Source organism: Natator depressus, chromosome 2 (genome assembly GCF_965152275.1).
Source record: "Natator depressus isolate rNatDep1 chromosome 2, rNatDep2.hap1, whole genome shotgun sequence".
Lineage (NCBI taxonomy): Eukaryota > Metazoa > Chordata > Testudines > Cheloniidae > Natator > Natator depressus.
Genome location: NC_134235.1, coordinates 263,560 through 284,801, shown reverse-complemented (window position 1 = coordinate 284,801; position 21,242 = coordinate 263,560). Strand labels below are relative to the sequence as shown.

Here is a 21,242-nt window from a genome sequence, read left to right as displayed (position 1 = left end):
ACGAGAGCAGAGTTGCAGCAGAAGCGGTGGAGGATGACGTTTAACACTGCGCACATTTCCCGAGGAAGGACACACGTACCCGGGAGCCCATGACAGACAACATGGAGAAATTCACTATTGAGACAATAGTAGCAGAGCAGAGTTGCAGCAGAAGTGGTGGGTGATGACGGTTAGAGTCCTACTGCACTGTCTGCTGAAAGCAGTATGGCGTCCACACGGAAAAAAGGCGCAAAATGATTGTCTGCCATTGCTTTCATGGAGGGAGGGGTGACTGACGACATGTACCCAAAACTACCCGCGGCAATGTTTTTGGCCCATCAGGCATTGGGAGCTTAACCCAGAATTCCAATGGGCAGCGGAGACTGCGGGAACTGTGAGATAGCTACCCACAGTGCACCACTCCATAAGTCGATGCTAGCCACAGTAGTGAGGATGCACTCTGCTGACTTAATGCACTCAGTGTGGACATACGCAACTGTCATAAATATAAAGGGAAGGGTAAACACCTTTAAATCCCTGCTGGCCAGAGGAAAAGCCCTTTCATCTGTAAAGGGTTAAGAAGCTAAGATAACCTTGCTGGCACCTGACCAAAATGACCAATGAGGAGACAAGATACTTTCAAAGCTGGGGGGGGGGGGGGAACAAGGGGTTCTCTCTGTCTATGTGATGCTTTTGCCGGGACCAGAGCAGGAATGCAGGTCAGAACTCCTGTAAAGAGTTAGTAAGCAAGCTAGTTAGATATGCATTAGATTCTGTTTTGTTTAAATGGCTGATAAAATAAGTTGTACTGAATGGAATGTATATTCCTGTTTTTGTGTCCTTTTGTAACTTAAGGTTTTGCCTAGAGGGATTCTCTGTGTTTTGAATCTGATTACACTGTAAGGTATTTAGCATCCTGATTTTACAGAGGTGATTCTTTTACTTTTTCTTTAATTAAAATTCTCTTTTAAGAACAGGTTTCAGAGTAACAGCCATGTTAGTCTGTATTCGCAAAAAGAAAAGGAGTGCTTGTGGCACCTTAGAGACTAACCAATTTATTTGAGCATAAGCTTTCGTGAGCTACAGCTCACTTCATTGGATGCATACTGTGGAAAGTGTAGAAGATCTTTTTATACACACAAAGCATGAAAAAATACCTCCTCCCACCCCACTCTCCTGCTGGTAATAGCTTATCTAAAGTGATCACTCTCCTTACAATGTGTATGATAATCAAGCTGGGCCATTTCCAGCACAAATCCAGGGTTTAACAAGAACGTCTGGGGGGCGGGGTAGGAAAAAACAAGGGGAAATAGGTTACCTTGCATAATGACTTAGCCACTCCCAGTCTCTATTCAAGCCTAAGTTAATTGTATCCAATTTGCAAATGAATTCCAAGGAGAAAACCTGGATTTGTGCTGGAAATGGCCCAACTTGATTATCATACACATTGTAAGGAGAGTGATCACTTTAGATAAGCTATTACCAGCAGGAGAGTGGGGTGGGGGGAGGTATTTTTTCATGCTTTGTGTGTATAAAAAGATCTTCTACACTTTCCACAGTATGCATCCGATGAAGTGAGCTGTAGCTCATGAAAGCTTATGCTCAAATAAATTGGTTAGTCTCTAAGGTGCCAAAGTACTCCTTTTCTTCTTTTAAGAACCTGATTGCTTTTTCATTGTTCTTAAGATCCAAGGGTTTGGGTCTGTGTTCACCTATGCAAATTGGTGAGGATTTTTATCAAGCCTTCCCCAGGAAAGGGGGTGTAGTGCTTGGGGGGATATTTTGGGGGGGAGACGTTTCCAAGTGGGCACTTCCCCTGTTCTTTGTGTAACACTTTGGTGGTGGTAGCGTTTAACCTAAGCTGGTAAGAATAAGCTTAGGGGGTCTTTCATGCAGGTCCCCACATCTGTACCCTAGAGTTCAGAGTGGGGAAGGAACCTTGACAGCAATCGACTACAAAATCGATTTCTAAAAATCGACTTCTATAATATTGACCTAATTTCATAATGTAGACATACCCTCACAGTGAGTGCCAGGTTATTGCATTGTACATTCACATACAAGCTTGCTGTGTGCTAAGTCTCTGAGTAGAGAAGCCCCAAAAGTTGTGATGGATTCTCCATCGCTGGCAATTGTAAAACAAGATTAAACATTTTTCTAAAAGATGTGCTCTAGTTCCAACACGAATTAATTCAGGGAAGTCCTATGGCCTATGTTATATATGAAGTCAGGCTGGATGATCACCATGGTTCCTTCTGGCCTTATAATTTACAAATCCATCCACAACATAGCTAAAACTTTCATCCTGGCTCTCATCATCTTTTTCCTCTGGCCTTGATAAAGGCCATCTCACCCCACTCATATCCATTCAGAACATTGCTGCAAAAATCATTTTTCTAGCCTGTTGCTCTGAGCATGTCACCCCTCTCTTTGCACCCCTCCACTGGCTCCCCCATCTCTGTTGTATCAGATATCATCTATTTGTCTTCAGTTTCAAGGCTCTGCCTGGCCTATCCCCACACTCCCTTTCCTTCAATTCGTATCAACATGCCTCTGATCAGCCCAAGATGCCAGCTCTGTCACCTGCTTGTTAAAGTTTCAAGTAAGCATCTTTGTGCTTTTTTTGATGCGAAACACTCCCTATAAACATTCACAAAGCCAAGTCATTGTCCTTCATATCCCTCCTTAAAACTCTCCTTTGCCTACAAAAAATTTGAGAACAGTTAGGCTACTGGTGGGCTAAGTCTCACTGTTTCCTTGTACTCTCCCATCTGTTAGTATCCTTCGTTGTCTTATCCTTAGATTCATAGGTGCTGACTCCGTGGTGCTCCAGGGCCCAAGCACCCACAGAAAAAAAAGTAGGGGGTGTTCAGCACCCACCAGCCACACTGTTTGGCAGGGCCCCAGGGCTGGACATCAGTCAGCTGTTCAGTGAGGCCCCGGAGCTGGCAGCCGATCATCTGTTGGGCTGGGTCCGCTGATCAGCTGTTTGATGGCTGGTGGGAGGTACTCGGGGGAGGATGGAGAGGAGCCAGTGGTGGACACAGGAAGGGCCTCAGGGGAGGGGGATGAGAGAAGCGAGCGAAGGGCAGGGGGACCTTGGGGGAGGTGGGGCAGGAAGAGAGAGAGAAAGAGTGGAGCCTCAGGGGAAGGGGTGGAGCCTTAGGGCAGAGCCAGGGGTGTGCATCCACCAGGAAAAATAAAAGTCAGCGTTATGCTTAGATTGTACTCTTTGGAACAGGGACTGTCTTCTTCCTTGTTTGTACAGCACTTAGTACAACGAGGTCCTGTCCCATGACTGGCGCTCCTAGGCATATTGATAATACAAATAATAAATAATAACAATGACATCATATGTTTGAACAGTGCCTAGCACAGTGGGGTCCTAATCATGACACTATTCATAAATAATAATTAACTAGATGCATTCCTGGGCTAATCCAATATGGTAATTCCTGTGTACACGGAAAATTTGTACAAACAGAGCAGCTGGTTCAGATGATATTCATCATAAACTATTAACAGAATTAAGTTTCCTGACTACTAGTTATTTTTGAAAAGCCATGGACACTAGGCAAGTTACCAGAGAAAACTAGAGGTAGGATCCGTTTTCAAAAAAGGAAAGAAGGAATGCACCAACCCAAATGACTAACCTTCCCTACTTGGTAAAATAATTGAACAAATATGAAGTTGAAACAAAAATCACTGACCACTGCGGAGGGAACAAAACTATGAACACTAAAGAGCATGAGTGCTTTTATGGATAAAAGGTCTTGCTGAACCAACCCAGTAGAATCAGACTAGTGTCCAAGGGGCTCAATGCAGGTGGATTTTATTAACATATTAGACAGGGTGACTCATGAAATTTAGCTTTCCAATATGTCTGGTTATCACTCAGCATGTGGATTGATGACTTTCTGAGGACCATAAGCAAAGAGTAACAATAAAGAGCAACGTATAGAGTGGCAGAGGGTAGGGGCCTGGAAGGTGTCCCGTGGGGTTACACAGGTCGAGATTAGAAACAGTGTGGTATAACCACCCCATTAATGACCAGGATGAGGGATTAAACAGGTTAATGAGATTCTCGCATGATAATAAATTGAGAGGAGCCACAAATCCAAGTCAGGACACAGAAATGATCCAAATGCATCCCTGAAGAGTTGGAGACCTGGGCAGGGATGGCACAGTAAGACATACCATGGATACATGCAGCTAATACATCTGGGGAAGGTGAACACAGATCAGGGGCCAGATCATAAACTGCTTACATTAATTATGGGCAAACAGATTCATGGATTCCAAGGCCAGAAGGGACAAGCTAGTCTGACTTCCTGTATAACACAGGCCACAGAACTTCCCCCAAACCATCCAATCTTGATTTCAAAATTGTCAGGATGGAGAATCCACCATGACCCTTGGTAAATTGTTCCAATGGTTAATTACACTCACTATTTAAAATGTGCACTTTACTTCCTGTCTGAATTTGTCTAGCTTCAACTTCCAGCTAGTGGGTTGTCCTATACTTTTTTCTGCTAGATTGAAGAGCCCATTATTAAATATTTGTTCCCCATGTAGATATTTATAGACTAATCAAGTCACCCTTAACATTTTCTCTGTGTTAAACTAAATAAATTTAGCTCTTTGAGTCTATCGTTATAAGGCATATTTTCTAATCTTTTAATCTTTCTAATGGCTTTTCTCTGAACCCGCTCCAATTTATCAATGTCCTTCTTGAATGTGGGCACAAGAACTGGACACAGTATTCCAGCAGCAATTGTACCAGTGCTAAATACAGAGGTAAAATAACCTCTCTACTCCTACAGAGATTTCCCTGTTTATGCATCCCAGGATCACATTAGTTCTTTGGCCACAGTGTCATACTGGGGCTCATGTTCAGCTGATTATCCACCATTCTCCCCCACTCAATCTTTTTCAAAGTCACTGCTTCCCAGGATAGAGTCCCCCATACTGACAGTATGGCCTGCATTGTTTGTTACTAGATGTGTATGTTTACATTTAGCCATATTCAAATGCTTATTGTTTGTGCCCAGTTTATCAAGCAATTCAGATTGCTCTGAATTACCCACCTGTCCTCTTCATAATTTACCACTTCCTATTTTTGATGTCATCTGCAAACGTTATCAATAATGATTTTATGTTTTCTACCAGGTCATTGATAAAAAATGTTTAACAGCCTACGGCCAAGAACCGATTCCTGGAGACCATGCTGCAAATATACCCACTCAATGACAATTTCCTGATTACAATTAAATTTTGAGACCTACCAGTTAGCTTGTTTTTAATCCACTGTCATAAACATACAGCTAAGGAATAAAACACATTTCAGGAGCTTCTAACAAAGCGGCTGATGCACTCTCCCATGAAAACTGAATGCATCCAATGAAGTGAGCTGTAGCTCACGAAAGCTTATGCTCAAATAAATTTGTTAATCTGTACGGTGCCAAAAGTACTCCTTTTCTTTTTGTGAATACAGACTAACATGGCTGCTACTCTGAAATCTCCCATGAAAGTCTCCCAGAATCAAGTGGTTAAAATCATCCTTGAAATGTGGGAAATATTGTTAGTTTTTATAGAATTAGTAGTATATCTAGAGGTGCATGTGTCTGATTAACTCTGTTTTCTCCTAGAGCTCCAGGAAGAAATCACAGCCAATGTGGAACAGGCTGTCCAGCACCATCTGTGATTTGGAGGGCATGTCATAAACATATAGCTAAGGGTAGCATAAAATCCCTCCTGAGCAGCTGTACTGTATCTTTACCTGTAAAGGGTTAAGAAGCTCAAATAACCTGGATGGCACCTGACCAAAAGGACCAATAAGGAAAGAAGATACTTTCAAATTGGGGGGGAGGGGAGGGGAGGTCTTGTTTGTGCTCTCTTTGTTTGTTCCCTCTCTGGATGGAGAGAGAGACCAGGCAGGTAAAACATCTCTTGAAAGCATACCTGAAATGATCTAAGATTACAAAAATTGTAAGGGCAAGGAAATGCATTAGATTCTCTTTTGTTTTAGCTTGTGAATTTTCCCTATGCTAAGAGGTAATTTCATTCCTGTTTTGTAACTGGGAAGCAGAGTCAGAGGGGAATCCTCTGTGTTTTAAATCTTTTTATTTACCCTGTAAAGTTACCTTCCATCCTAATTTTGCAGGTGTGATTCTCTTACTTTTTTATAAATAAAATTCTTCTTTTAAGAACCTGATTGATTTTCAGTGTCCTAAAAACCAAGGGGTTTGGTCTGTGCTCACATTGTAACCAATTGGTTAGTATATTATTCTCAAGCCTGCCCAGGAAACGGGGTGAAGGGGTTTGGGGAAATATTTTGAGGCAACAGGGACTCCAAGTGACCCTTTTCATGAATTTTTGTCTAAATCACTTGGTGGTGGCAGCAATACCGTCCAAGGACAAGGAAAGGATTTGTGCCTTGGGGAAGTTTTTAACCTAAGCTAGTAGAAATAAGCTTAGGGGGTCTTCCGTGCAGGTCCCCACATCTGTACCCCAGAGTTCAGAGTGGGGAGAGAATCCTGACATACACGTAATGTGTGCCATGTTAATTTTATATAATTCTAGTTTTCTAATCAAAATAGGGTGCAGTACCAAGTCAAATACCTTACCGAAGTCTAAGTATATTACATCAACATTATTACCTTTATCAACCAAACTTGTAATCTCATCAAAAAAAGATATCAAATTAGTTTGACGGTCCATTTTCCATAAACCCATGTATCAGCTGCTTTGTTTTCTTGCCATGGATCAAGGTCTTTAATTAATCCGGTCATCCCGTGTCAAGGTTCCTCCCCCACTCTGAACTCTAGGGTACAGATGTGGGGACCTGCATGAAAAACCTCCTAAGCTTATCTTTACCAGCTTAGGTCAAAACTTCCCCAAGGTACAAAATATTCCACCCTTTTGTCCTTAGATTGGCCGCTACCACCACCAAACAAATACTGGTTACTGGGGAAGAGCTGTTTGGGCACGTCTTTCCCCCCAAAATACTTCCCAAAACCTTGCACCCCACTTCCTGGACAAGATTTGGTAAAAAGCCTCACCAATTTGCCTAGGTGACTACAGACCCAGACCCTTGGATCTTAAGAACAATGAACAATCCTCCCAACACTTGCACCCCCCCTTTCCAGGGAAATGTTGGATAAAAAGCCTCACCAATTTGCATAGGTGACCACAGACCCAAACCCTTGGATCTGAGAACAATGAAAAAGCATTCAGTTTTCTTACAAAAAGACTTTTAATAGAAATAGAAGTAAATAGAAATAAAAAAAATCCCCCCTGTAAAGTCAGGATGGTAGATACCTTACAGGGTAATTAGATTCAAAACATAGAGAACCCCTTAGGCAAAAACCTTAAGTTACAAAAAAGATACACAGACAGAAATAGTTATTCTATTCAGCACAATTCTTTTCTCAGCCATTTAAAGAAATCATAATCTAACACGTACCTAGCTAGATTACTTACTAAAAGTTCTAAGGCTTCATTCCTGGTCTATCCCCGGCAAAGACAAAATATAGACAGACCCACATACCCTTTGTTTCTCTCCCTCCTCCCAGCTTTTGAAAGTATCTTGTCTCCTCATTGGTCATTTTGGTCAGGTGCCAGCGAGGTTACCTTTAGCTTCTTAACCCTTTACAGGTGAGAGGAGATTTCCTCTGGCCAGGAGGGATTTTAAAGGGGTTTACCCTTCCCTTTATATTTATGACATCCCGTTTGCTTTTTTTTTAAATGGCTCATTAGCTTTCTTCCAGTCTTCTGGAACTTCCCCAGTGCTCCACAACTTACTGAAAATCATTATTAATGGTCCAGGAGCTCCCCACCAAGCTTTGTTAAAACTCTTGGATTCAAGTTATCTGGATCTGCTGATTTTAAAATGTCTGACTTTAATAGCTTCAGTTTAACATCCGCCAGATATACTGGAATGGAAAGAGTGTTACCATCATCATATGATGAGACTGTGTCATCTGTTTCTTCCCCCAAAACATACCAGAAATATTTATTGAACACTTCTGCCTTTTCTGCATTGATAATTCTACCATTTCCATCTAGTAATGGACCAATACCTTTATTTTTGTTCCCAATAGATGTAAGCAGGGTCTGAATGAATGCTTCCCTGACAGCATGAGAGTGAGAGACTCTGGGTGTGGCTATGTAAATACAGTTTGCTTCTGCTTTGCTTAGATGTTCAGCAGATGGAGCGGTATTCTGCTCATGGTAATCAACTTGGCTGGTATTGGGTCACAAATCACGTTAGTACTGAATGCAGGGATAGTGAAATGGTGTTATCAATGTTGTAATTATTGTGGGAATGCAGGGAAGCAGGACTGTACTTAACCTGTTCCAATTGGGCGGCGTGGGGGGAGGGGGGGGATCACCCTTAGCAGAGAGGACCTCATGGAGCCAGGGGTTCGACTGCCGAAACCTTGTAAAAGTAAGAGGGGTGGGGATGAAGTGAGCTGTAGCTCACGAAAGCTTATGCTCAAATAAATTGGTTAGTCTCTAAGGTACCACAAGTACTCCTTTTCTTTTATCTGAAATGGGCCACTCTCATTACCACTACAAAAGTGATTTTTCCTCACTTGGTATTCTACTGTTAATTGAATTGTATCGTTAGACTGACCTCCCACTTGGTAAGGCAACTCCCATCTTTTCATGTGCTGTGTATTTATACCTGCTAGTGTATTTTGCACTCTATGCATCTGATGAAGTGGGTTCTAGCCCACAAAAACTTATGCCCAGATAAATTTGTTAGTCTCTAAGGTGCATTGTTTTTGCTGATACAGACTAACATGGCTACCACTCTGAAACTTATTTTCCCATAAAAGCCCTGTCTCAATCCGTGCACAGGATGGATGGTGCTCTGGGAGTGAACTGGAGTTGTGTAGTGAAGGAGGCTGTTGTCTGCTGGACCCTTGCCTCATTTGTTGCAGAAGCTGGAAGATGTGTAGTGAACAAGGCAGGAGTTTGCAGGAAAAGAAGAGGGTTGTGTGACTAATGCAACTGAACGACACCTGGAAAACTGGATTCTGTCCCTGTCACTTACATAAATTCCTGTGTGATGGTGGGCAAGTCACTTAAACCAAACTTTTCACAAGTGGCTACTAATTGTATATTCCTCATTTTTTGGGCACAGCAACTTAAATAAATATTTATATATTTTTTGGGCTATAGGGCAAGAATCACTGTATAGCCCAGTGGTTAGGGCACTTATGTGGGAAGCGGGAGACCCAGGTTCCAGTCCCCATATACCAAGTAATAATTATTTATACACAGTGGAGAAGCTGCAACAGGAGAGATTTCTGCTCCAGAGTATTCACTAACCCAGTGATTAGGACACTTTTCTGAGAGGTGGGAAACTCAAGTCCCTGCTTCACATGAGGCAGAGGGGGGTGGATTTGAATCTGAGGTGTCCTACAACCTGGATGAGTGCTCTGATAAGTGGATTAAAAGTTATGGGGGTTGGGGAAGGACACCTCTATCTTTCACTAAAGCACACTAACCTGGCTTAGTCACCTTCAGGAGAGGGTTAACAATTCCAAGTTAAGACAGAAGGACCTAGACAAATTGGAGGATTGGGCCAAAAGAAATCTGATGAGGTTCAATAAGGATAAGTGCAGGGTCCTGCACTTAGGATGGAAGAATCCAATGCACCGCTACAGACTAGGGACCGAATGGCTAGGCAGCAGTTCTGCGGAAAAGGACCTAGGGGTGACAGTGGACGAGAAGCTGGATATGAGTCAACAGTGTGCCCTTGTTGCCAAGAAGGCCAATGGCATTTTGGGATGTATAAGTAGGGGCATAGCGAGCAGATCGAGGGATGTGATCGTTCCCCTCTATTCGACACTGGTGAGGCCTCATCTGGAGTACTGTGTCCAGTTTTGGGCCCCACACTACAAGAAGGATGTGGATAAATTGGAGAGAGTCCAGCGAAGGGCAACAAAAATGATTAGGGGTCTAGAGCACATGACTTATGAAGACAGGCTGAGGGAGCTGGGATTGTTTAGTCTGCAGAAGAGAAGAATGAGGGGGGATTTGATAGCTGCTTTCAACTACCTGAAAGGGGGTTCCAAAGAGGATGGCTCTAGACTGTTCTCAATGGTAGCAGATGACAGAACGAGGAGTAATGGTCTCAAGTTGCAATGGGGGAGGTTTAGATTGGATATTAGGAAAAACTTTTTCACTAAGAGGGTGGTGAAACACTGGAATGCGTTACCTAGGGAGGTGGTAGAATCTCCTTCCTTAGAGGTTTTTAAGGTCAGGCTTGACAAAGCCCTGGCTGGGATGATTTAACTGGGAATTGGTCCTGCTTCGAGCAGGGGGTTGGACTAGATGACCTTCTGGGGTCCCTTCCAACCCTGATATTCTATGATTCTATGATTCTAAGGGAGGCACTTCCCTTTGGCCTGACTTTAGGTACCTAAGCCCCTTAGGTACCTGGTTTTCAAACTTTTTTTCTAGTGGCCCAATTGAAGAAAATTCATAGAATCAGAGAAGATTAGGGTTGGAAGAGACCTCAGGAGGTCATCTAGTCCAACCCCCTGCTCAAAGCAGGACCAATCCCCAACTAAATCATCCCAACCAGGGCTTTGTCAAGTGAGACCTTAAAAACCTCTAAGGATGGAGATTCCACAACCTCCCTAGGTAACCCAGTCCAGTGCTTCACCACCCTCCTAGTGAAATAGTGTTTCCTAATATCCAACCTAGACCTCCCCCACCGCAACTTGAGACCATTGCTCCTCATTCTGTCATCTGCCACCACTGAGAACAGTCGAGCTCCATCCTCTTTGGAACCCCGCTTCAGGCAGTTGAAGGCCGCTATCAAAGCCCCCCTCACTCTTCTCTTCTGCAGACTAAACAAGCCCAGTTCCCTCAGCTTCTCCTCATAAGTCATGTGCCGAAGCCCCCTGATAATTTTCATTGCCCTCCACTGGATTCTCTCCAATTTCTCCATATCCTTTCTGTAGTGGGGGGGGGGGGGGAACGGGGGGGAGCAAAGCTGGATGCAATACTCCAGATGTGGCCTCACCAGTGCCAAATAGAGGAGAATAATCACTTCCCTCAATCTGCTGGCAACGCTAATGCAGCCCAGTATGCTGTTAGCCTTCTTGGCAACAAGGGCACACTGCTGATTCGTATCCAGCTTCTCATCCACTGTAATTCCCAGGTCCTTTTCTGCAGAACTGCTGCTTTGCCACTCAGTCCCTAGTCTGTAGCGGTGCATGGGATTCTTCCTTCCTAAGTGCAGGACTCTGCACTTGTCCATGTTGAACCTCATCAGATTTCTTTTGGTCCAATCCTCCAATTTGTCTAGGTCACTCTGGACCCTATTCCTACCCTCCAGCATATCTACCTTTCCCCCCAGCTTAGTGTCATCTGTGAACTTGCTGAGGGTGCAATCTATCCCATCATCCAGATCATTAATAAAGATGTTGAACAAAACTGGCCCCAGGATCGACCCCTCAGGCACTCGGCTTGGTGCCAACTAGACATTGAGCAGTTGATCACTACCCTTTGAGCCCGACAATCTAGCCAGCTTTCTATCCACCTTATAGTCCATTCATCCAATCCATACTTTTTTAACTTGCTGGCAAGACTATTGTGGGAGACTGTATCAAAAGCTTTGCTAAAATCAAGATATATCACATCCACCACTTTCCCCATATCCACAGAGCCAGTTATCTCATCATAGAAGGCAATCAGGTTGGTCAGGCATGACTTGCCCTTGGTGAATCCATGTTTACTGTTACTTATCACCTTCCTCTCCTCCAAGTGCTTCAAAATGGTTTCCCTGAGGATCCGCTCCATGATTTTTCCAGGGGCTGAGGTGAGGCTGACCAGTCTGTAGTTCCCCGGGTTCTCCTTCTTCCCTTTTTAAGATTGTTGATGCCCGTGACCCAAGGGAGCTGGAGATGAGGGGTTTGGGGGTGTGGGAGGGGTTCAGGGCTGGGACAGAGGGTTGGCATGTGGAGGTGAGGGCTGCAGGGTGGGGCCAGGAATGAGGGGTTCAGGGTGTGGGGGGGCCTCAGGGAGGGTTGGAGTGCATGAGGGGGTCAGGGCTCTGGGCTGGGGGTGCAGGCTCTGGAGTGGGGCCACGGATGAGGGGTTTGGGGTGCAGGAAGGGGCTCCGGGTTGGGGGGGCTCAGGGCTGAGGCAGGAGATTGAGGCACGGGGTTGGGGGACAGGTTTACCTTGGGTGGCTCCCAGTCAGCAGCACAGAGGGGGGCTAAGGCAGGCTTCCTGCCTGACCTGGCACCGCGGACTGCACTGCGCCCCAGAAGTGGATGGGAATCTGGGAGGCAGTGACCATGAGATGGTCGAGTTCAGGATCCTGACACAGGGAAGAAAGGTAAGCAGCAGGATACGGACCCTGGACTTCAGGAAAGCAGACTTCGACTCCCTCAGGGAGCGGATGGGTAGGATCCCCTGGGGGACGAACATGAAGGGGAAAGGAGTCCAGGAGAGCTGGCTGTATTTCAAGGAATCCCTGTTGAGGTTACAGGGACAAACCATCCCGATGAGTCGAAAGAATAGTAAATATGGCAGGCGACCAGCTTGGCTTAATGGTGAAATCCTAGCAGATCTTAAACATAAAAAAGAAGCTCACAAGAAGTGGAAGGTTGGACATATGACCAGGGAAGAGTATAAAAATATTGCTCGGGCATGTAGGAATGAAATCAGGAGGGCCAAATCGCACCTGGAGCTGCAGCAAGCAAGAGATGTCAAGAGTAACAAGAAGGGTTTCTTCAGGTATGTTGGCAACAAGAAGAAAGCCAAGGAAAGTGTGGGCCCCTTACTGAATGAGGGAGGCAACCTAGTGACAGAGGATGTGGAAAAAGCTAACGTACTCAATGCTTTTTTTGCCTCTGTCTTCACTAACAAGGACAGCTCCCAGACTGCTGCGCTGGGCATCGCAACATGGGGAGTAGATGGCCAGCCCTCTGTGGAGAAAGAGGTGGTTAGGGACTATTTAGAAAAGCTGGACGTGCACAAGTCCATGGGGCCGGACGAGTTGCATCCGAGAGTGCTAAAGGAATTGGCGGATGTGATTGCAGAGCCCTTGGCCATTATCTTTGAAAACTCGTGGCGAACGGGGGAAGTCCCGGATGACTGGAAAAAGGCTAATGTAGTGCCAATCTTTAAAAAAGGGAAGAAGGAGGATCCTGGGAACTACAGGCCAGTCAGCCTCACCTCAGTCCCCGGAAAAATCATGGAGCAGGTCCTCAAGGAATCAATCCTGAAGCATTTACACGAGAGTAAAGTGATCAGGAACAGTCAGCATGGATTCACCAAGGGAAGGTCATGCCTGACTAATCTAATCGCCTTCTATGATGAGATTACTGATTCTGTGGATGAAGGGAAAGCAGTGGATGTATTGTTTCTTGACTTTAGCAAAGCTTTTGACACGGTCTCCCACAGTATTCTTATCAGCAAGTTAAAGAAGTATGGGCTGGACAAATGTACTATAAGGTGGATAGAAAGTTGGCTAGATTGTCGGGCTCAACGGGTAGTGATCAATGGCTCCATGTCTAGTTGGCAGCCGGTGTCAAGTGGAGTGCCCCAGGGGTCGGTCCTGGGGCCGGTTTTGTTCAATATCTTCATAAATGATCTGGAGGATGGTGTGGATTGCACTCTCAGCAAATTTGCGGATGATATTAAACTGGGAGGAGTGGTAGATACGTTGGAGGGCAGAGATAGGATACAGAGGGACCTAGACAAATTGGAGGATTGGGCCAAAAAAACCTGATGAGGTTCAATAAGGATAAGTGCAGGGTCCTGCACTTAGGACGGAAGAACCCAATGCACCGCTACAGACTAGGGACCGAATGGCTAGGCAGCAGTTCTGCGGAAAAGGACCTAGGGGTTACAGTGGACGAGAAGCTGGATATGAGTCAGCAGTGTGCCCTTGTTGCCAAGAAGGCCAATGGCATTTTGGGATGTATAAGTAGGGGCATAGCGAGCAGATCGAGGGACGTGATCGTTCCCCTCTATTCGACATTGGTGAGGCCTCATCTGGAGTACTGTGTCCAGTTTTGGGCCCCACACTACAAGAAGGATGTGGAAAAATTGGAGAGAGTCCAGCGAAGGGCAACAAAAATGATTAGGGGTCTGGAACACATGACTTATGAGGAGAGGCTGAGGGAACTGGGATTGTTTAGTCTTCAGAAGAGAAGAATGAGGGGGGATTTGATAGCTGCTTTCAACTACCTGAAAGGGGGTTCCAAAGAGGATGGTTCTAGACTATTCTCAGTGGTAGAAGATGACAGGACAAGGAGTAATGGTCTCAAGTTGCAGTGGGGGAGGTTTAGGTTGGATATTAGGAAAAACTTTTTCACTAGGAGGGTGGTGAAACACTGGAATGCGTTACCTAGGGAGGTGGTAGAATCTCCTTCCTAGAAGTTTTTAAGGTCAGGCTTGACAAAGCCCTGGCTGGGATGATTTGATTGGGGATTGGTCCTGCTTTGAGCAGGGGGTTGGACTAGATGACCTCCTGAGGTCCCTTCCAACCCTGATATTCTATGATTCTATGATTCTAAGTGGTCAGCAGCAGGTCTGGCTCCTAGGCAGAGGTGCACAAGCAGCTCTGCGTGGCTCTCGCCCACAGGCACAGCTCCCATTGGCTGGGAACCGGCCAATAGTAGTGCAGAGCCAGTGCTTGGGGTGCGGGCAGCGCACAGAGCCCTGTGCCTCCCTCCTGCCCACCCAGGAGCTGGCCCTGGCCCTGCTGCAGGCCACTTCCAGGGTGCAGTGTCAGAACAGGTGGGGACTAGCCTGCCTCACCCGGGCAGCACCGCCGACAGGACTTTTAATGGCCCGGTTGGCTGTCATGGCCCAGTGCCGGGTTGCAACCCGCAGTTTGAAAACCACTGCCTTAGGTCACACCATTCTCCTTGGCTTTTCCTACTGGCTAGCTTAGACAGTTCCCTGCTCAGCATGCTGGTTTTTGGGAATCCCATTTTTAGGCCACCACCTCTCATGCTGACCAATATTGTCTCCTTGTTCTCCCCCATCCGTCTGTTTCCCCTTGTCTTTTACTTACATTGCAAACTCTCTGAGGCATGGACTGTCTTTTTGTTCTGTGTTTGTACAGCACCTAGCACAATGGGGTCCTGGTCCATGACTGGGGCTCCTAGGCACTACAATAATAGGCTCCTAACTTTCCCCAAGCATTGTATAAGGCACTTAACTCAGAGTTGTAAATTCCACTGGATGGCAGGGAGCCAAGTCCCCTTGTGAATCTTATCCTAAGCACCGTCCTAGACTCTTTCCCCCACTTACTGTAGCTAGGGTCTTGTCCTGTCCTATCTGTCTCTATGCAATTTTTAGTCCAGTTCAATGAGATTTCATTCACATGGTCAGCTCTATGAGGGCTGCTGTAAGGAAAGAGGCAGAGAACCCTCAGGTCTCTGTCAAGGTGCGTGTGTGTGATCCCACAGAGGCTACATGCTATGTGTGGACTATGATCCCTTGTGTCCATTTGTCAGAGCAAACACAAAGCACTGCAAGGCTCCCCCGCCCCGCATCAGAGAGACTTCCCTGTGTTTGTCAGGAATTGGGTTACCAAGGTGAGTCAGCTCACAGCTTCCCTTATTGGAGCTGCCTCCCGAGCCGCTCCCTCAGCTGCAGTCCTGGGCACCACCCTTTGCACAACCAGTCACAGCTGCTGCCAAGCTTCATAAGGTAGAACATGAAAGACAAAATAACAGGCAGCTGCCCCACCCGCAGCTGAGGGAAATGTCACTTTGTTAACCCTTTGTGATCTGGACTAGACTCTTTTGCCAAGCCACTTCCTTTCACCTAGGCAGGACCAGCTCCCTCACCTCAAACCCTCTACTCTGGAGCACGCTGCATTTTTCTTCTCACCCTTTTTGTCATTCCCTGGCTCTGACTGGGGAGGTTGGGGGTATGCACGCAGTTTGGGTGTGGGGTAACCCCGGTGGGAATGATTATTAGTAGCACTACTGTCATGCTGAAGGCTCCAACCACTGGAATCATGCTGTGCACTGCTCAGGTAGGTAGTGAGACATAGGTTCAGCCCCCGAACAGCTCACATTCTGAGCACCAATTTATAAACCTCACTGTATTTTCCACTGCATGCATCCGATGAGGTGAGCTGTAGTTCACGAAAGCTTATGCTCTAATAAATTGGTTAGTCTCTAAGGTGCCACAAGTCCTCCTTTTCAATTTGTAAACCAATAATCTCCAGGTAGTTGCAGTTTCTCAATGTGGCAAATTTCCAGGTCTCTCCGTTGCAAAGGGGTTTGCCAGCCCACAATGACGGCTGCACCGGGCCCTGGCAGCTGTGCTGGGTGCAGATAAGGGCAGCATTTTAGCTCTCTAAGTGGAATCTAGGTGGGTATTTATGGCCCTTACTGTGTGGGGTTGCTGTCACAGTTATTGTATCCTATTCTACTCACCCATCACTTGGAAGTCTGTGGGTTTAGGAGGTGTCAAAGTGACTATAGGCCCCTCAGGGCTTGAACGTTTTTGTTGCAACTTTGCCAACATGAGCCTATGCTAGTGAAGACCAAAAAGCTAGAAATCATCTTTGAAACTAACCCGAATGATTGGCTAGCTGCTGCTAAATACAAGCTATCCCCTCACACTGTGGGGGACACTGGGCCTGGTCAGACCTCACGGTTGGTCATCTGCTGAGGGAAAGGACTGGGAACACTCCCGAATGGAGCGGTGCAAGGCTCAGTCAGGGCATGTCTAAATCACTTTCTTTTCGCTCTGTGAAGTGTTGAATTTCAGAATCTTTGGGAGCCGCTGGGAGTTGTTTTCTCCCTTCCTGCAGGAGGAGACCTGAGCGATAGGCTGCAGGGAAGACAGGAAGGGAGAGGCAGACAGCCTGTAGCTCAGGAATGCGGTGCCCTTATCTCTCACTCTCCTGCAATCCCGAGGAATAACTCTCCGGAGTTTGTGCCTTGCTCGCTCGCTTACTCACCCTCTCCCCTGGGTGGAGCTTCACTCTGGCCTGTCTGAGGTGCCAGTGAATCAGGCTTCAGGCACGTCAGGGGGAGAGGCAGAGCCCAGAGCGAGACCCGCCACCTGCACTGGCTCACCTGGGAAGGTAGGAAAAGTTTAGGCTTCCTACTTTACTTAGTCTGAGGGTCTCAGGGGACTCGCTGGCGCCCTGGCGTGAGCGAGCCAAAGGCTGCAGGTGCGGGGGAGCTTGGGAACCAGGGACTCTCCCAGCTCGCAGTGGGGGTGCGTTGCCTCAGGCGGCGGCGGCGGCTGCTGCAGGGTCTAAAGAGCCATTCTCCCCCCGTGTATGAAGTACTAGCGGGTGGGGAGGGGGAGCCCCGCAGCGGAGGCGAGCCCCGCAGGGGAAGATCCTAGCAGACTGGCTGGGAGGAAAAGGGGATCGCAGCGGAGACTAACCAAAAATGCCTGTTGGGGGAAAGAGGGTCCCTCTAAAGACTAGATGGCGGGGAGGGCGTTGCGGAGGGAAGCTGTTCTCCTCTGTCCCCCAAGCCCTGGGGCAGGATTCTTCCTTGCAGCTTTTTATCAGGTCTCTGTCCAGTCTTCTTCTGAATGCCCCACGGAAAGTAACTTTTCTGATTCCACCTGGGAGGGGATCCACAACCTGATGGAAGCTGCATGCGTGTGACTCACTCCTCAGAGGGGCGCCTGCAGATGTCTGTGTAATTTGACGGGAAATGCTGCACTGGGAGGTTCTGGTCAGAGCATTAAGATGAAAAAGACTAACTGGGTTACCGGACTGGAAAGGGGAGGGGCAAGGTGGGCAGGGGCACAGAAAGATTTGCTGCCACCCTCTGCTTCTTTGCCTGCCCTGGCCTCCCTCCATATGCGCGCACACTCACACTCACACTCACTCTCTCTCTCCCTTGCTTTCCTCTGCGGATGGAAACCTTTGTCTTTCCTATGACAGAACTTGACTATGTGTGTAGAGAGAACAGGAGGACTTGTGGCACCTAAGAGACTAACACATTTATTTGAGCATAAGCTTTCCTGGGCTACAGCCCACTTCAGCGGATGCACTGAATGGAACATATAGTAAGATATAGATACACACACACACACAGATAAGCTGGGAATTACCATACAAGTTCCATTGTATGTATGTGTGTATCTCTTATTATATGTTCCATTCTATGCATCCGATGAAGTGGGCTGTAGCCCACGAAAGCTCATGCTCTAATAAATTTGTTAGTCTCTAAGGTGCCACAAATCCTCCTGTTCTTTTTGCAGATACAGACTAACATGGCTGCTACTCTGAAACCTGTGTAGAGAGAGGGGAAGACCCAGTGCTTAATTTGTAATGAAAGAGTGGCCTGGGCTCAAGCAATTTTTTTACATTCATAACTGATGCAGCAAGCCCAGAGGTTCCGGGGCTATGAACTGCCAAGTCTAGAGGTGCTGGGGCTCAGCCCTGGCACGAGTCAAGCATTGGGAAGGCCTCATTTCCCAGGCACTCAGAAATGGTTCTGGTGAATGAAATGCAATTCAGCACTGGGCTGGCTTCAGACTGGGGCTCTCTGTATTGCTGGGACAATGCTGGAAATGGGGTCTTGAAGGAAGAATAGTCTCTTTGGCAGGGGTGGGCAAACTATGGCCCAGGGGCCACATCCGGCCCTTCAGTCATTTTAATCCGGCCCTCGAGCTCCAGCCGGGGAGCGGGATTGGGGGCTTGCCCCACTCTGCATGTGCCATGACTCTGCACAGCTCCTGGAAGCAGCAGCATGTCCCCCCTCCAGCTCGTACATGTAGGGGCAGCCAGGGGGCTTCACGCTGCCCCTGCCCCAAGTGCTACCTCTGCAGCTCCCATTGGCCAGGAACCATGACCAATGGGAGCTGCAGGGGCAGCACCTGCAGATGGGGCAGCATGCAGAGCTGCCTTGCTGTGCGTCTGCATAGGATTCAGAGGGGACATGCTGCTGCTTCCGGGAGCTGCTTGAGGTAAGCGCCTGCACCCCTGACCCCCTCCTGCACCCCAACCCCCTGCCCTGATCCCCCTCTGAACCCCTCGGTCCCAGCCTGGAGCACCCTCCTGCACCCCCAACCCCTTATCTCCAGCCCCACCCCAGAGCCTGTTCCCCCCCAACACATCCCCTGCCCCAGCCCAGAGCCCCCTCCTGCACCCTGAACTCCTAATTTCCGGCCCCACCCCAGAGCCCACACCCCCGAAGCCGGAGCCCTCACCCCCTCACACACCCCAACCCCCAATTCTGTGAGCACTCATGGCCTGCCACACAATTTCCATACCTAGATGTGGCCCTTGGGCCAAAAGGTTTGCCCATTCCAGGTCAACGGTGACTTGATTTCATAGAATCATAGAATATCAGGGTTGGAAGGGACCTCAGGAGTCATCTAGTCCAACCCCCTGCTCAAAGCAGGACCAATCCCCAACTAAATCATCCCAGCCAGGGCTTTGTCAAGCCAGGCCTTAAAAACCTCTAAGGATGGAGATTCCATCACCTCCCTAGGTAACCCAGTCAAGTGCTTCACCACCCTCCTAGTGAAATAGTGTTTCCTAATATCCAACCTAGACCTCCCCCACTGCAATTTCATAGAATCATAGAATCATAGAATATCAGGGTTGGAAGGGACCCCAGAAGGTCATCTAGTCCAACCCCCTGCTCGAAGCAGGACCAATTCCCAGTTAAATCATCCCAGCCAGGGCTTTGTCAAGCCTGACCTTAAAAACCTCTAAGGAAGGAGATTCTACCACCTCCCTAGGTAACGCATTCCAGTGTTTCACCACCCTCTTAGTGAAAAAGTTTTTCCTAATATCCAATCTAAACCTCCCCCATTGCAACTTGAGACCATTACTCCTCGTTCTGTCATCTGCTACCATTGAGAACAGTCTAGAGCCATCCTCTTTGGAACCCCCTTTCAGGTAGTTGAAAGCAGCTATCAAATCCCCCCTCATTCTTCTCTTCTGCAGACTAAACAATCCCAGCTCCCTCAGCCTCTCCTCATAAGTCATGTGCTCTAGACCCCTAATCATTTTTGTTGCCCTCCGCTGGACGTTTTCCAATTGTTCCACATCCTTCTTGTAGTGTGGGGCCCAAAACTGGACACAGTACTCCAGATGAGGCCTCACCAATGTCGAATAGAGGGGAACGATCATGTCCCTCGATCTGCTGGCAATGCCCCTACTTATACTTCCCAAAATGCCATTGGCCTTCTTGGCAACAAGGGCATACTGTTGACTCATATCCAGTTTCTCGTCCACTGTAACCCCTCGGTCCTTTTCTGCAGAACTGCTGCCTAGCCATTCGGTCCCTAGTCTGTCGCGGTGCATGGGATTCTTCCGTCCTAAGTGCAGGACTCTGCACTTGTCCTTGTTGAACCTCATCAGATTTCTTTTGGCCCAAACCTCTAATTTGTCTAGGTCCCTCTGTATCCTATCCCTACCCTCCAGTGTATCTACCTCTCCTCCCAGTTTAGTGTCATCTGCAAACTTGCTGAGGGTGCAATCCATGCCATCCTCCAGATCATTAATGAAGATATTGAACAAAACTGGCCCATTATCTCATCATAGATGGCAATTAGGTTAGTCAGGCATGACTTGCCCTTGGTGAATCCCTGCTGACTGTTCCTGATCACTTTTCTCTCCTCTAAGTGCTTCAAAATTGATTCCTTGAGGAGCTGCTCCATGATTTTTCCAGGGACTGAGGTGAGGCTGACTGGCCTGTAGTTCCCAGGATCCTCCTCCTTCCCTTCTTTAAAGATGGGCACTACATTAGCCTTTTTCCAGTCGTCCGGGACCTCTGTTGCATTTTCCAGTCATCCGGGACCTCTGATGCATTCAATGTATCCGTTGAAGTGAGCTGTAGCTCATGAAAGCTTATGCTCAAATAAATTGGTTAGTCTCTGAGGTGCCACTAGTACTCCTTTTCTTTTTGCGAATACAGACTAACACGGCTGCTACTCTGAAACCTGTCACTAGGTTGCCTCCCTCATTCAGTAAGGGGCCCACACTTTCCTTGACTTTCTTCTTGTTGTTAACATACCTGAAGAAACCCTTCTTTTTACTCTTAACATCTCTTGCTAGCTGCAACTCCAAGTGTGATGTGGCCTTCCTGATTTCACTCCTGCATGCCTGAGCAATATTTTTATACTCTTCCCTGGTCATTTGTCCAATCTTCCACTTCTTGTAGACTTCTTTTTTTGTGTGTAAGATCAGCAAGGATTCCACTGTTAAGCCAAGCTGGTCGCCTGCCATATTCACTATTCTTTCTACACATCGGGATGGTTTGTCCCTGTAACCTCAATAA

At 47.1% G+C, this 21,242-nt stretch overlaps 1 protein-coding gene across 1 annotated transcript in view; it reads left to right on the top strand.

The window, feature by feature from the left end:
• The first annotated feature begins 16,956 nt into the window (after nt 1–16,956).
• Nucleotides 16,957–21,242, top strand: part of FAM83H (family with sequence similarity 83 member H) — a 51,468-nt gene continuing 47,182 nt past the window's right edge. Inside the window, exon 1 of the mRNA XM_074942907.1 lies at nt 16,957–17,068. The gene's annotated coding sequence lies outside the window, so the exon portion shown is untranslated. The remainder of the gene's footprint in view (nt 17,069–21,242) is intronic.